This window comes from Manacus candei, unplaced genomic scaffold (genome assembly GCF_025592945.1).
Source record: "Manacus candei isolate 608988 ecotype Guabito, Panama unplaced genomic scaffold, ASM2559294v1 h1tg000048l, whole genome shotgun sequence".
In the NCBI taxonomy this organism is placed as follows: Eukaryota; Metazoa; Chordata; class Aves; order Passeriformes; family Pipridae; genus Manacus; species Manacus candei.
In genome coordinates, this window is record NW_026138096.1 from 3,659,288 (window position 1) to 3,674,904 (window position 15,617).

The following is a 15,617-nucleotide window of genomic DNA, read 5'->3' on the forward strand; positions in this document are numbered from 1 at the left end:
AGGAGCCGCCTCGCCTCGCCTGGGCACAGGCAGCGCCCAGCCCCGCCAAGGACCGGCTGTCATTCCCGGGGCTTCCTCGCCCGTCGAGTCACCTGCACGGACGGGCGAGCGGAGCGGGACACGGCCTCGCCCCGCCCCAGGATGCACTTTTTTTCCCCTCAGGCACCTCGCACGACCAAAGTCTCCGAGCGCGACAGCATCCTCCATCCATCTATCTATCCATCCGTCTATCCATCCGTCCATCCGTCCGTCCGTCCGTCCTTCATCCCCCCCAGCCCGTCCCCGCGCCGCCTCCGCATCCCCCACTCGTGCCTCCCGCCGCCGCCACTCACCCACGCCGCGGCCGACGAGGGCGACAGGGCCCGGCCAAGCCCCCGCCCGCTCCTTCCCCGGGAGGGACCCGCTGTGGCGATGCGGACGGAGCAGCGGAGCGGCGGCGAAGCACCGCCCGGCAGCCGCACCTCGCTGCCGGCGCCGGGTCCCTCCCCAGCTGTCACCGGCGGCCCGCCCTCGGGGCGGTGGCGGCCGGGCCCTCCCGCAGCCCCGCCCTGCTGCCGCCGCCGCCGCCGCCGCGCCGGGAAGCGCCGGCCACCCGGGATGCTCGGCATGGTCGGGAGCGCGGCTCCGGCGGGTTCCCCGGGGGCTCCAGCTCCGGGAACCTTGCCCCGCACACCAGGCAGTGTGCGCGGGGTTACCTCAGGTGTCCCCTCACTCGCCTCCCCACTTCCACAGGTGCGGGGCACGTCCGGCATGGGGCGATGAGGAGGATGTTCCCGTTTAATTTTTTGTGTTGCGCTCGACTGTCGCACAGAAGAATTAGACATGGAATTGCCAGATTAACTCGTTCGCACTCACCATCCGTGCCAGACGCCTGTAAACCCTAATGCCATCTAAAACCTCGTTGTTTTGTCAGGATGGAACAGAATAGCAGCTTGAGGCTCCCGGGCCCAGACTTTGCTGTGGGTTTCAAACCAGACTGACTCCTCTGCACCAACATACATCGACTGTGAACGCACCTTTACTAAAACGCTGTTCATGACCATATTTCAGTTGATCCAGATTCAGTGACTGACTCAGTGAATGCAGCAGAAGTGTATTTCTGTTAGCCAAATAGCAAGACCTCAGGGAGTGGGAACAGTCCTGATAATTGTCTCTGTTGATAGCTTATGCAGTATTTGAGTAAATAGGCCCAGAATCAAGGAGGAAAATAACCAGGTTTACCATTCTATTTGGGTTTTAGTTTTGTTGTTATTGTTTCTGGGGAGCTAGGTTTGTACTTAGTTTAGTAAGACAAGATGACTACAGAAAAATAAATTTGAAAGATGAACCACAAACACAAGAAACAAGCATCAGCCTCAAATCGTGCTAGAAGAAATGGGTTTATGGGGTTCATCAGAGAGACAGCTCTGGGCAGCCTTACAGGGACAAAAATTTTAAAACGGAACACTTGAGTCATGCGGATAAAACTAACACTATTGATGGCCACACTGAATGCTTTAAATCCAAATCTGAGTGGAACAGACATTTTAACAGTAAAGGGAATTAAACAGACAGAAACACCTTTTGAGACTAAAAGGGAACATGCCGTGCTGGACCATGTGGAGCAACATTTAAACAAATGTCTTTCCAAAGGGAGGCATTTCAAACAGAAACTAAAGAAACTAAAGGAATTCTTGTAGCCAGAAAAGCCCTAAAAGCTCCTCCTGTGTAGAGAAAATGCTACTTTTGATTTTAAAATCAATAAGAATTGAATATTCCAGTTGGTATTAATTACTTCATATAGTTAATTTGTTCCATTTTCCAAAACAATTTCAGGTATAAATGTTTGAAATTTATGCTCTTTAAAAATGCCAACACATTTATTGGTGGCTGTGTTCCAAGTCTGGATTAATGAAACCATAATGAGCAGCTTGTTATGCTTTAGCTGCTATCTAACAGTTCTTAATAGGACTGGGAACAGGAATTTGAGGTCTAAGTTCTGGCCTGGTCAGGGAGAGAGGAAATTGGAGCTCTTAAATAACACATGCATGGATTTGTATTAGTGTTATGTCTTGTGCAAGGATGCAGTGTTGTGTTCTGAAGAAAGGTAGGATGTTCTGTATAGAATTCGCTTATAATGAACTGGTTCATAGGGTTGCTACACGAAAATTATTTTCTTATTAAATAATTTTTACTTGAAAGTACTGGAAAATAAATAAGAAGGTGAATTTCATAACTTAGCTAGTACTTTGTTTCTCAGTACTTTTTGTTAATAGAAGTGTTTGAGCTTTTTTTTGAGTTAACATAAATTTGGCATCTTTAAAAGTCAGGTTAGGTGATCCCCTTATCTGCACAATCAAAAATTATTAGCTTCCTGTCAGACATGGCTCTATAGCTGCTGTTCCCTTTAGCTGGAGAGCAACCATCACTTCATGAACCCTAGAGCATCCTTTTGAGAGTGTGGGATTTGATATCTACTAATGTCTAGAAACTGAGGGACCCATTGCACTGTCTGCACTGCACAGATGCAGTGGATAGAACTAAATGCCCTTAGGGGACATGGAATATCCAAGAGACTCAAGTATTAAGTGAAAGTAAAGATTTATAATCCAGCCTGGTTTTGGTTTTCTTGTTTATTTCCAGCAGTGTTTTACATTACTGGAAGAAAATTACTGGGTCCTGCCCAAGTTCACACAGGAATTCTGTGGGTCAGCCAGAAATTAATCCTGATATATCCTGGTAACTGTGGTGTCCCTGCTGATGTAGGAAGCTTCTGAACAACACACATGGAGTACGCAGTTGTGAAATACAGAAGATGTCGGTAAAGGAAGAGAAGTATTTTGCCCAGCTGTTGGCTGATTTATTATTACTGGTTGTTTGGCTAGTGTGTTACCAGCTTCCTAAATCTGCTTTTAGGGATCAGCAAAGAAGATTGAAATATTGAATCTGAAAAGTGCTATGTGAGATATCAACAAGAAAACATTCAGCTCTGTTCTGAATTCCCTAAAATCGATGCAAATTCTTCATTTAGTTCAGGAGGAATAAAACTGAGTCTTTGAAGTAACATTTTAAAAATGCATTTAAAACCTTTTGGTAACTTCATGACTATGCAATTTAGAATTAGAGGCACTTTGACTTTATTGTACTCATACTGCAGTAACTATATTAAGTAGAAAGCAAAATAAAATTTCAAGCACAGGCCATAATTGAAAAGTTAATTCATTTTTAATATTGATATGCTCATTGTACAGAGATTTAAGCCTGCAGAATAGCAGAAGAATATTTAAATCCTTGCTTTACATTTGCCTTTTAATCACAATAAAAATCTCTTGCAAAGAGAAGTGGTCTTGCTCAGTTAAAACTCAAAGTGTGAGAAGTTTTTAAAGCTTCGGCTCCGAATAATTGCAATGCTTTAAGCTTTTACATTATATTATAAAAAAAATTCTAGAGCACTTTTGAAACTGATTTACACACAGGGGACCAGACTGCTGCTGTAAATATAAAAGCAGTGCATTGGTTATTCTTTATTATTTTTGTTGTTGTTGTTATTATTAATATTATTGTTTAGAAATCAGAAATACACATGGAAGAACAGATTTATTTTCTTTTGCACACTCTGGTTTCTTCTCATTGAAATGCAACCATCTGCAGGCAACTATATAACAGTGCATAGCAACAGTACAATTATGTACAATATATGGCAATATTTAAAACTTCTTACTGCTCAGCACCGGTTATTATTAATGTTAACACTGGTCATGACAGGCAAGGAAAAATTACTTTTAGGAGCAACTTTAAGTAGACTGGCTGTAATTATGCACTTTAAAGGATTTGGGTGTGATCTTTTATGGGAATAATTTTTCTGGAAAAGTTGGATTCAAGACATCTCTTTCAGAAAGCCTGGGAGATTCAGTCATTGAAATGGAATGAGGCTTATTCTTCTAAGTTATTGCAGCATTGTGAAACTTGCAGTGAATTTTCATTTAGAACAGTAATGTTTTCATAGTCATATAAATTTTAAAAGAAACACTATTTATTCAGATTAAAGATTGTTGGAAAGAGCTGAAACAAATTTCTGTAGTTGAGATGTGTTTTATTCAGAGAGCCGGCTGCTAAGTGCCTGTATATGGAATGCCTGAGCTCCCTCTCTGTGCCGTGGTTGAATCTCTGGCAAGGCTACCTTGGCCCTGGAGCAGAGGTGCCTCTTACATACCACAGGAGAATCTGTCTTGCTGTGCAGTCATGTACAAAATTGACAGTGGCATCAATGCACTCAAAAAAATTCATCTACCACACTTCTGAATTTCAAAACTCACAATGTGTATCTGCTGAACCAAAAGGGGAACTAGTGCTGGTGTCCACAGCTCATAAGGTGGGACAATAACTGGTGGAGAATACTGTTCAGTTTGGGCAAAGGCAAAACCTGCCTACACCTGCTGACAGCCCTGTGTGCATCCTACAGATTCTTTCTACAACACATATTTTGTCACAATCAAAACTTATCCAAATGGTAGAAATAACAATAAGACAAGTTGTAGTGTATGTCCTCGGAGATGTTCTCCCCCTCTCTCTCACCCTATTGATGAGTTCTGCCTTAGGTGTATGTTGGTAGAATATCCAGAAATAGCATGTGTTACAAACATATGCTTCTAATAGGGAATAATTACCATGCAGGGATATCAATAGCAGCAAAGGAATCAGACTGCAATTAAGAGTTGAAATATGTAGTTTTAAAAGTCCTAAATTACATTTCTGTATTGCATTGGGTAGACTGTACAATATTCCTTTCTTTTGTGTGTGAGCATGTTTCTGAGCAGATATGTATGCACTTTTCATTTTTTCTTGCACCTGTTTTAGAGAAGTCACTTATTCCTTAATAGAGGGTGAAGAGTCTTCTGGGAATATACACCCTGAAATTAGGATTTATTATAGGCTTTATGTACAGTTGACTTGGTTAAAAGCTGCCTTGGTGTGCAGTCACATATCAAATTAAAAATGACAATATAAATAGATGAAGTTAATGACTATGCTGTGGAATAAGGGAATAAACAATTTGACTCGTGCTGAAATGAAGGGGAAAACTGAAGATTTGCAATATATTAACCTATGTTTGGTCAAAGATGCTGCTATAGAAGTAAGCACCAGGGCTTTGGATGGCAACTGATTTCTCATGCTACCTGCATAGCCCTCTTTAATGCACATGTTGAGATGATTAACTGTAATAAGGAGAGGCTAAGGATTAAAAGGGTAAAAATAACAGCCATTATACTTCTTAGAAGCAATTCTCTGAGGATGTATGCCTGTGGCTCACTCACACTTGCTTTAGTATATGCTGCACTGAGCTATTCAGAGCTTTGTTGAAACAAAGTTGCTAAACGAGGTTGTTAAACCCATGAAATTTTGGTGAAACTTTTCTTGTCTTCATGATTCTTTCTATTTAAGGATGAGTTGTTTAATTATCACCTTAACTTTCCAAAGACAACCTCTTATAATATCGTATATTGTATATATTGATACTATTATCTATGTCAGCTCTGAGTTGTATCATTCCTGTTACAGAAACTTTATGTGCAAAGAAAAAAAGAAATAAAAATATACTTTACTGAGCTTTCAATTAATATCAGAATTTATTCGGACTCAAGATTACATACAGTTACATTACATTAGACATCCTCTACGATCCCCAGGGATCTGGTGCCACCTCACAGGCCACCTGGGCTCTGCGACACACTTGCAGGATTACTACATACAAAGGCACAGATTACTGGTTTGGAGCTCATGTGAGGCTAAAGGTTGGGGTAGGACTCCTGAAAGAACAACCATGTTGGCTTCTTTTCTGGACACTTCTATCAGTGTCTGCCAAAGGCCGTTGTTGGAAAGGGAAACAATGAATTGTTTAGGTGCGCCTGCCGGAACACAGGGACTGAAGGGACAGGAGGCACGACCACACAGATGGCACCTCTCCTCTGGCACTCTCCCACCTCCCCAGGGGCCCTGACAGAACTGGGGGTAAGGGGGGTCTTGCAAGGGGAACCCAACGAGAATGAGGACAGTGGGTCACCTCGCATGGAGGTGTCGCTCAGGGGAAGTCGACCACACTCTGCGTCAAAACTGCTCAGTAAGGAGAAACCACGCGGGTCATTGCCACAGGAGGCCCCTTCTGAGGCAAAGTCGTTCTTTATTGCTGCACACGGGGTGTCCCATCCAACCAGGGCTACCCGGAATGCAGTTTTACATTAGATTCTTACATTTTGCTCTGGCCTTCAGGGCCAACACCAGTTGACCTATCCCTGCTTAACACACACGTTTTACTATGTTGCAAACAGCTCAAATTCTGGGCCAGAACCACCCCCTGCTTCATTCTTGATCTAAAGAAGCCCCGACTTGGTGTTGCTACAGTCTCCTTCGGGGAAATCCACCCGCACAGCTCCTCCTCACTCCTGGGCAATGTCTCTTTGCAACCAAGGTTCCCCTCACAGTGCCAAGCAGCAACAGAGATCTTGCCACGGAGAGGAACCATCCCACCACCAGGATATTCACCACCAAGCACCCAGAGGTGTTCCAAAGCTCCAGCAGCACCCCCACAAGCCCAGAGGTCAGCCCCAAGGGAACTGATCCCGTTGCACAGCAGGGGATCCAAAGGTGCAAAGCATCCAAGGGCCATGTCCCCCACCATTACGTTTGACAAGGGATCGGGGGCTTCTGCCCGCGATGGGAAGGGAGCCCCTGAGGGCCCATTCCCTGCTGCTGGGGCTGCACTTGGCGGCTGTCGGGGCTCTGGTTGCCCACTGGCAGTGGCTGACACAGGGTGGGCACAAAGGGCGGGGCTGGCCTGGCTGTGATGCCTCTGGTGTCTGTGACGTCACATGGGACATGTCACAATGGAGGCAAGTATAAAAGGTCACCACAGGTAACGCTGCCCCAGTCCAGTCTGGGCAGAGGCAGGGAGTGGGCACCCCCTACTCTCTCTCCCCTGCACGCTATGACTCGGACAATGTTCCTTGCTTTGCTTCTGCAGAGCCTCATCCACTACCCGCTGCCGATGGGCGACGGATTGGACGAGGTGACGCGGGAGCGCATGGAGCTGCGCGCGCACTATCTCCAGAGGGAGATGACTCGGACGCAGCAGGAGCTGGAGCAGGGACCCCTGGAGCGCGCTCTGCGTGCCGGGGGAGCCCTGCTCTGGGCTGCCCTCCAGCAGTGGCACTTCTCGGCTCCTGCTGCAGCCCTGGGCCTGCTCTTGCCGCTCTGGTTCAGCCGCAGAATAGCAGCCATGAACCAGAGAGCAGCGGCCAGGAGAGCCCTCGAAGAGGCGAGGAGGAGGAGGAGGGCATCCCTCCAGACCATGCTCACGATCAGGAAGAGATACAAAGAGGTGAAGGAAATCTGGGCATTCGCCAAGGAAATGAAGAAGAAGGTGACAAGGGCGATGCAAACGAGGAAGAGGAAGAGGAAGAAGAGCATGGTCTGGAGAGGAGGGCCTCTCAGGGTGGACCAGGAGGGACTTCCAGCAGCAGCAGCTGCTGGAACCCTTGCAGCACACAAGCTGCAACCTGGAGAAGAAGCACCCTGAAAACCTTCACCGAGGCCGGGACAGCCTTCACCTAGGGCCTGACAACCTTCACCCAGGGCCTAACAACCTTCACCCAGGCCCTGACAACCTGCACCTAAGCCCTGACAATCTTCACCTAGGGCCTAACAACCTTCACCCAGGCCCTGACAACCTTCACCCAGGCCCTGACAACCTTCACCTAGGGCCTCACAACCTTTACCCAGGCCCCGACAACCTTCAGCAAGGCCCTGACAACCTTCACCCAGGCCCCGACAACCTTCACCCAGGCCCTGACAACCTTCACCCAGGCCCTGACAACCTTCACCTAGGGCCTAACAACCTTCACCCAGGCCCCGACAACCTTTACCCAGGCCCTGACAACCTTCACCTAGGGCCTCACAACCTTTACCCAGGCCCCGACAACCTTCAGCAAGGCCCTGACAACCTTCACCCAGGCCCCGACAACCTTCACCCAGGCCCTGACAACCTTCACCCAGGCCCTGACATAGCTTCGACCTATGGCCTGACAGACAGTCCCTATATTAACAGTAGTTCATTTAGATGTAGCTAAGATGTAGCTAGTATGTTTGCCCCGACAAGTAGAGAAGTAGGAATTAGGCCGTGCCCCAACAACTGTGTTGGTAGTTAATATGCAGTTCCCCAAGAATTCTATGAGTAGTTACACGTAGTTAGTGCATAGATCCCCCCAAAATTGATAACGACATAATATGTTGTTAGTGCATTGATCCACCAAAATATTTAAATAGTTAAGATATGGTAGCCCCACGGACATGTAAGTAGTTAACATGTAGTTAGTTCATTTATACCCTTCAGATAGAGAAGTAGCTAACATGTAGTCAATTTATCCTCCTCAAATATTTAATTAGTTAACATATAGTTAGTGCATTTCTCCCCAACAAATCCATAAGCAGTCACAGTCCGGGACAGGCCATGGGTCCAGCCGCCATTTTGGGGCAGGCCGTGCCTTCGGCTGCCGCCATTTGGCTGTCGCCTAGAGACTGACAAAGGCTCCCAGGGCAGGGGGGGGAGCAGTGGCCGTCCCACCTACCCACAACTCACCCTGTCTCCCCTCTGCTTCCCACCTGGCTTCTTTTGAGCCAATCAACTGGTTGATTGAACCTGTTGTTTCAATAAAAAAGATTGTTCCCAATCTGTATTGTCCAAGTTCTCATTGGACTCAACCAGACCTGCAGTGCTGAATTGGTTGTAATCTGAAATTCAGCCTACTTGCACCCAACCCACCTGATCTCGGAGGACCAGCTGACACTCAAGGGGGTCTCTTTTCTGCTCAATTCCAACACCTTTCATTCATTAGACATCCTCTATGCTCCCCAGGGATCTGGTGCCACCTCACTAGGCCTGGGCACTGGGCTCTGCTACACTCTTGCATGCAAAGGCACAGATTACTGCTTTGGAGCTCATGAGTGGCCAAAGCTTGGGGGAGGATTCCTGAAAGAACAACCATGTTGGCTTCTTTTCTGCACACTTCTATCAGTGTCTGCCAAAGGCCGTTGTTGGAAAGGGAAACAATGAATTCAGAATGAATAGTTACATACAGTTTATGTGCGCCTGCCGGAACACAGAGACTGAAGAGACAGGGGACACGACCACACAGATGGCACCTCTCCTCTGAGACTCTCCCACCTCCCCAGGGGCCCTGACAGAATTGGGGGGGGTGGTGTTCTGCAAGGGGAACCCAACGAGAATGAGGACAGTGGGTCACCTCGCATGGAGGTGTCGCTCAGGGGAAGTCGACCACACTCTGCGTCAAAACTGCTCAGTAAGGAGAAACCACGCGGGTCATTGCCACAGGAGGCCCCTTCTGAGGCAAAGTCGTTCTTTATTGTTGCACACGGGGTGTCCCATCCAACCAGGGCTACCCGGAATGCAGTTTTACATTAGATTCTTACATTTTGCTCTGGCCTTCAGGGCCAACACCAGTTGACCTATCCCTGCTTAACACACACGTTTTACTATGTTGCAAACAGCTCAAATTCTGGGCCAGAACCACCCCCTGCTTCATTCTTGATCTAAAGAAGCCCCGACTTGGTGTTGCTACAGTCTCCTTCGGGGAAATCCACCCGCACAGCTCCTCCTCACTCCTGGGCAATGTCTCTTTGCAACCAAGGTCCCCTCACAGTGCCAAGCAGCAACAGAGATCTTGCCACGGAGAGGAACCATCCCACCACCAGGATATTCACCACCAAGCACCCAGAGGTGTTCCAAAGCTCCAGCAGCACCCCCACAAGCCCAGTGGTCAGCCCCAAGGGAACTGATCCCGTTGCACAGCAGTGGATCCAAAGGTGCAAAGCATCCAAGGGCCATGTCCCCCACCATTACGTTTGACAAGGGATCGGGGGCTTCTGCCCGCGATGGGAAGGGAGCCCCTGAGGGCCCATTCCCTGCTGCTGGGGCTGCACTTGGTGGCTGTCGGGGCTCTGGTTGCCCACTGGCAGTGGCTGACACAGGGTGGGCACAAAGGGCGGGGCTGGCCTGGCTGTGATGCCTCTGGTGTCTGTGACGTCACATGGGACATGTCACAATGGAGGCAAGTATAAAAGGTCACCACAGGTAACGCTGCCCCAGTCCAGTCTGGGCAGAGGCAGGGAGTGGGCACCCCCTACTCTCTCTCCCCTGCACGCTATGACTCGGACAATGTTCCTTGCTTTGCTTCTGCAGAGCCTCATCCACTACCCGCTGCCGATGGGCGACGGATTGGACGAGGTGACGCGGGAGCGCATGGAGCTGCGCGCGCACTATCTCCAGAGGGAGATGACTCGGACGCAGCAGGAGCTGGAGCAGGGACCCCTGGAGCGCGCTCTGCGTGCCGGGGGAGCCCTGCTCTGGGCTGCCCTCCAGCAGTGGCACTTCTCGGCTCCTGCTGCAGCCCTGGGCCTGCTCTTGCCGCTCTGGTTCAGCCGCAGAATAGCAGCCATGAACCAGAGAGCAGCGGCCAGGAGAGCCCTCGAAGAGGCGAGGAGGAGGAGGAGGGCATCCCTCCAGACCATGCTCACGATCAGGAAGAGATACAAAGAGGTGAAGGAAATCTGGGCATTCGCCAAGGAAATGAAGAAGAAGGTGACAAGGGCGATGCAAACGAGGAAGAGGAAGAGGAAGAAGAGCATGGTCTGGAGAGGAGGGCCTCTCAGGGTGGACCAGGAGGGACTTCCAGCAGCAGCAGCTGCTGGAACCCTTGCAGCACACAAGCTGCAACCTGGAGAAGAAACACCCTGAAAACCTTCACCGAGGCCGGGACAACCTTCACCTAGGGCCTGACAACCTTCACCTAGGGCCTAACAACCTTCACCCAGGTCCTGACAACCTGCACCTAAGCCCTTACAATCTTCATCTAGGGCCTAACAACCTTCACCCAGGCCCTGACAACCTTCACCCAGGCCCTGACAACCTTCACCTAGGCCCCAACAACCTTCACCTAGGGCCTAGCAACCTTCACCCAGGCCCCGACAACCTTCACCAAGGCCCTGACGACCTTCACCCAGGCCCTGACAACCTTCACCCAAGCCCTGACAACCTTCACCTAGGGCCTAACAACCTTCACCCAGGCCCTGACAACCTTCACCAAGGCCCTGACAACCTTCACCCAGGCCCCGACAACCTTCACCCAGGCCCTGACATAGCTTTGACCTATGGCCTGACAGACAGTCCCTATATTAACAGTAGTTCATTTAGATGTAGCTAGGATGTAGCTAGCATGTTTGCCCCGACAAGTAGAGAAGTAGGAATTAGGCCGTGCCCCAACAACTGTGTTGGTAGTTAATATGTAGTTCCCCAAGAATTCTATGAGTAGTTACACGTAGTTAGTGCATAGATACCCCCAAAATAGATAAGTACGTAATATGTAGTTATTTGTTTATGTGTTTAGAAATAGATGTACTTTTCTTGTATCTGTGTATTCAAAACTGCATCTTCAGGACATAATACAAGGTTATGCATCATTTCAAAGGATAGCAGGTAGTTGGAAATGCCCTTTAAGAAATACCACAGCTTCTGTTATGCACAGTGATGTAAATCTTCAACCAGTATGCAAAATCAAGAAATATTTTACTGCTGTTATGCAGATAACTGCAAGGTCTTTTTTTGGGGGGAATACATAGGAATTCCCTGGGCGTGTCTTTCTTGTAGATTGAAAAAAGGTTGCTCCCTCGTGAAGTTCATCTTTGTGAAGAAAGAAATGGTGATAGGGAATGAACAGGTAATCTGATAAATTCCTTCCCATTTTCCCTATTAAAAGAGAAGAGGATACAAGTATTTGTTTATCTTTGGAAACTAGAGTGTGACTGAGTATAGGAGATCAGTAAGGTCTGCTATTTCTCACTTGGAAGCAACTCTCTTCAAAGAGAGTGTAAGACTTTGAATCCTGAATGTGGTCTTTTCTTGAGAGGTAGAAACTGGTTAGGACCAGTTGCTAACTAAAGGAGAAGATATTGGAATCAGTGAGTATACCTTGTGGAAGGTGAAATGGGCCCTTTCATTATTCATCCCTGCGATGCGCTAGCTTAGTCAGCAGATATACTGAAATTCCTCCTATATTCCTGTATATTCCTGTATATTCTTTTAAATACTCAGAAGCAAAATAACTGAAGTTTTGCCTAGCTGTCTGTAGACTTCTGGTGGTGCAGAATTTAGATGCTTTCATACTTAATAGAAGTATATTTAATCTCTGTTAAGTGACAGGTAAATGTACAATACAGGAAAATAAAAACATTTCTCAAGTTTAAAAATTAATTGTATCAGGTGTAATTAATCTAATAGTAAGACCAAAAAAAAATTATTAATTGTCCATATAGTTTTGGTCTCCTTATACCACTTTAAAGGCAATTTAAACTACACTCAATAAAAAAGCTATAAGAAGCAGAAAGTTTAGTCAGGGTTAATGACATTAGCTCTCTCTTTACAATGTTTGTCCTTACGAAGGGTATAAAAGCCATTATTGTCTTAAAGTACACTGCTCAGAGTTCAGTAACAACTTGAGTAATTAAGGCTGTGTAAACACAGACTTCTGTCCCAATAACATGGAGTGCTTTTGTATTTTCTTAAGACCTCAGACAAGTTTTAGTGAGCTTTGTAAGTCATTCCCCCCCATCTTTTCTTTAGATGACTTGAGAAAATTATCTTTGAGAATAGAACAGTTCAGTTGGAAGGGACCTACACCAATCTTCTCGTCCAACTGCAATATATGCTGGTGAAGATTGCCACTATCATTACTATAGATTGCAAATAAAGGCTAAGAAAAAAAACATGGATGCATGTCAAACAAAATTTAATTAAACTGTGTAATTACAAGTCCAGATAAAGAGCAACACTATGAAAATTTTGTTGTGAGTACTCGCATAAGATGTTATTATACATACAAAAAATTTGAAAAAGGTTCAGTCTGTTGTTGTTTAGCCATAGTAATGAAGAAGTAGAGTCAAACAGATCAAGTGGAAGGTATCAGTAAATTAGGCTATGAGATAATACAAAGAACATGGAGGAAAGAGTAGTCAGCAATGTTGGTGACCAAACTGCTGAGGTTCCTAAACTCTCGCTGTGTATGAGCTAGTTAGTTCCCAGCCCAGTGGGCTAATGGCTATGCTGCTTCAGGAGAATCAGTCTCCATGCAGGCTCTCGAGGGCTGGCTCTAACCAGGGTATTTTGTAACATGGACTTCTTGCTCTGTAGCTCTTCCTTTGGTCACATTTCATGCTTTACTTCAAAAACAGGGGGCTGCTGAAATTTATGCTGCAGATACTGTGTGCAAATTATTCTCTCTCTGTGCAGTCTTCCCAATTTCCCAATACTCATCTAAGGAGGTTGCAGAGAACAAAGAAGCAAATAGAACACTGTTGATACCCCAGAGCTCAAAGTATGAAATTCATTTAACCTGGTAAAGCACCCTGAAGGTGCTCAGAATTTCCGTGTTATTTTCCTAGCTTATTTTTTTATTTATTTAAGGTATCAGTACAATCAGTAAAACTGTATTTGCAATTTAGCCTGCCTACCCCTTACAGAAGACCCACTTGCTCAAATGGAATGTGTCAGGTACAATGTGTGTAAAACGCTTTGTGGTGCCAGACTTGAGGCAGTGTAATGCAAAGTATTTCTCTGCTTCAGAAGAGAAATGTTCTCTTGCCTAAAGTGAAAATGAAACGAAACCTCCAAAGGAATTTTCTGGTCCTCGTGTACCTATCAAAGGGTATAACAGTATTGAATTATTTAGGTAACTTTCCCTATTAGACTGTGTTCTTTTATGAATCATTTCAAGTGGCTTGGGCCCTAACCACAAAAAATCTTATCATATTCCAAAGACATTGAGAATGGTCCAAAGGAAAGATTAGGTAAGTTAAAAATTTATGGCCTAAAAAATTTTGTGATTCTCAAATTGCATTTTAATGAAATGATCTTCTTTGTCTTGACAGATGTGCTGGTTTTGTCTGGGGTAGAGTTAATTTCCTTCACAGTGGCTGGTATGGGCCCATGTTTTGGATTTGTGCTGAACACAGTGTTGATAATACAGAGATGTTTCTGTTATTGTTGAGCAGAGCTTACAGAGAACCAAGACCTTTTCCGTTTTCCATACTGCCACTCTGGCAAGGAAGTTGGGGGTGCATGGGAAGTTGGGAGGAGACACAGCCAGGACAGCTGACCCCAACAGACCAAAGGGATATTCCAGACCGTATGACATCATGCTCAGTAGATGAAGTGGGGGGAACAAGGAGGGCCATTTGGCGTGATGGTGTTTGTCTTCCCAAGTCACTGTTATGTGTGATGGGGCCCTGCTGTCCTGGGGATGGCTGAACACCTGCCTGCCCATGGGAAGCAGTGAATTAATTCCTTGTTTTGCTTTGCTTGGGTGTGTGGCTTTTGATTTTTCTATTAAACTGTCTTTATCTCAACCCACGAGTTTTCCAGCTTTTACCATTCTGATTCTCCTCCCAGTCCTGCTGGTGGGGCAGTGAGTGAGCAGGAGTGGGGCTTGGTTGCCAGCTGGGCTTAAACCACAACACAAAACATGAAAAAAGAAAATAAAAAGCTACACCCTTCCCTGCCCCCTCTCACTCCACTAACGAAGTTCAGGATGAGATAACTAAAGGGAGTCTAACTTAAGAATTAAATTGGTCCTTTTTTTTTTAACCTGTGCCCCAAGGTTTTCTTGAAGATTCGTTTCTTCTTCCCACTCTGCTATTGAAAGTTTTATCTTAAAACCAGATGACGCCTTGATCACATGTAAAGAGCAGATTTCTATTGCATGAAGCTTAATTAATCCAATGATTCACATATGCACGTCAACAAAAGCACAAAAAATAAAAGACAAATGTATTACTGGCTTCTAATTTGCTAACTGTGAATATCGTCAACCACGGTGTTAGTTAAGAAATGTTTTAAACAAGCAAATCATTATGCTGATTGGATAACTAAATTTGGCTCTTACTAAAATAAGATTGTCTGATCAGGGGGTTCAGCTCTGTCCAGCAGAAAAACCTTTTTACATTAACTTAGTGAGATTAACAGAGGTAGGAAGTAATAAGGGAATGTTCTAAATATCATATATTTAAAAAGTGATGTATTGTAACGTTCAAATGGAATTGAACACATATAAATGTTCTGAGGCTTCTAAAACCTTCTTTAGAAGAAGAGTGGTTCACAAAGTGTGGTAAGCTGAGAAACTAGTTACATCTGAAGAATAAATGAATGTTGATAAAAATCTCAAAGCTGTATGAAATGTTGATAGATTCTCTGAACTATCTTGTTCTTTGGACCACTATTCCTACTAGCTGGACATTCCTTATAGAAGTTTGTATTGCCTCCTCTTAAAAATAATCCTCTGATGAGGGTTGCACAGATGGCCTGCTACAGTGGTTCTGTAAAATTTTAATATCCACTTTAAATCTCTCATGCTGCAAGTTATTACTACCTTGAGCACTAAAAGCATTCTCTTTGCACGAGATTTTGCATATTTTGAAGTATCTTCTTTGCCAAGGCTGAAAGACTACTTTTCCCACCTTTTTCCTAAATTCCAGCTAGGTTTTTGAGCACTCTCTGGTCTCCGCTAGACTTTATCCAT

At 45.7% G+C, this 15,617-nt stretch overlaps 1 protein-coding gene across 8 annotated transcripts in view; it reads right to left on the bottom strand.

The window, feature by feature from the left end:
* JAKMIP1 (janus kinase and microtubule interacting protein 1) overlaps window positions 1-468 on the bottom strand; it is a 245,641-nt gene extending 245,173 nt beyond the window's left edge. For 5 of the 8 annotated variants that reach the window (XM_051798518.1, XM_051798502.1, XM_051798517.1 and 2 more), the window contains exon 1: window positions 333-468. The gene's annotated coding sequence lies outside the window, so the exon portion shown is untranslated. Of the gene's footprint in view, window positions 1-166; window positions 185-332 lie in introns of those variants that run through there. The other 3 variants (XM_051798503.1, XM_051798514.1, XM_051798510.1) reach the window with 3 other exon arrangements.
* Window positions 469-15,617: the final 15,149 nt, after the last annotated feature.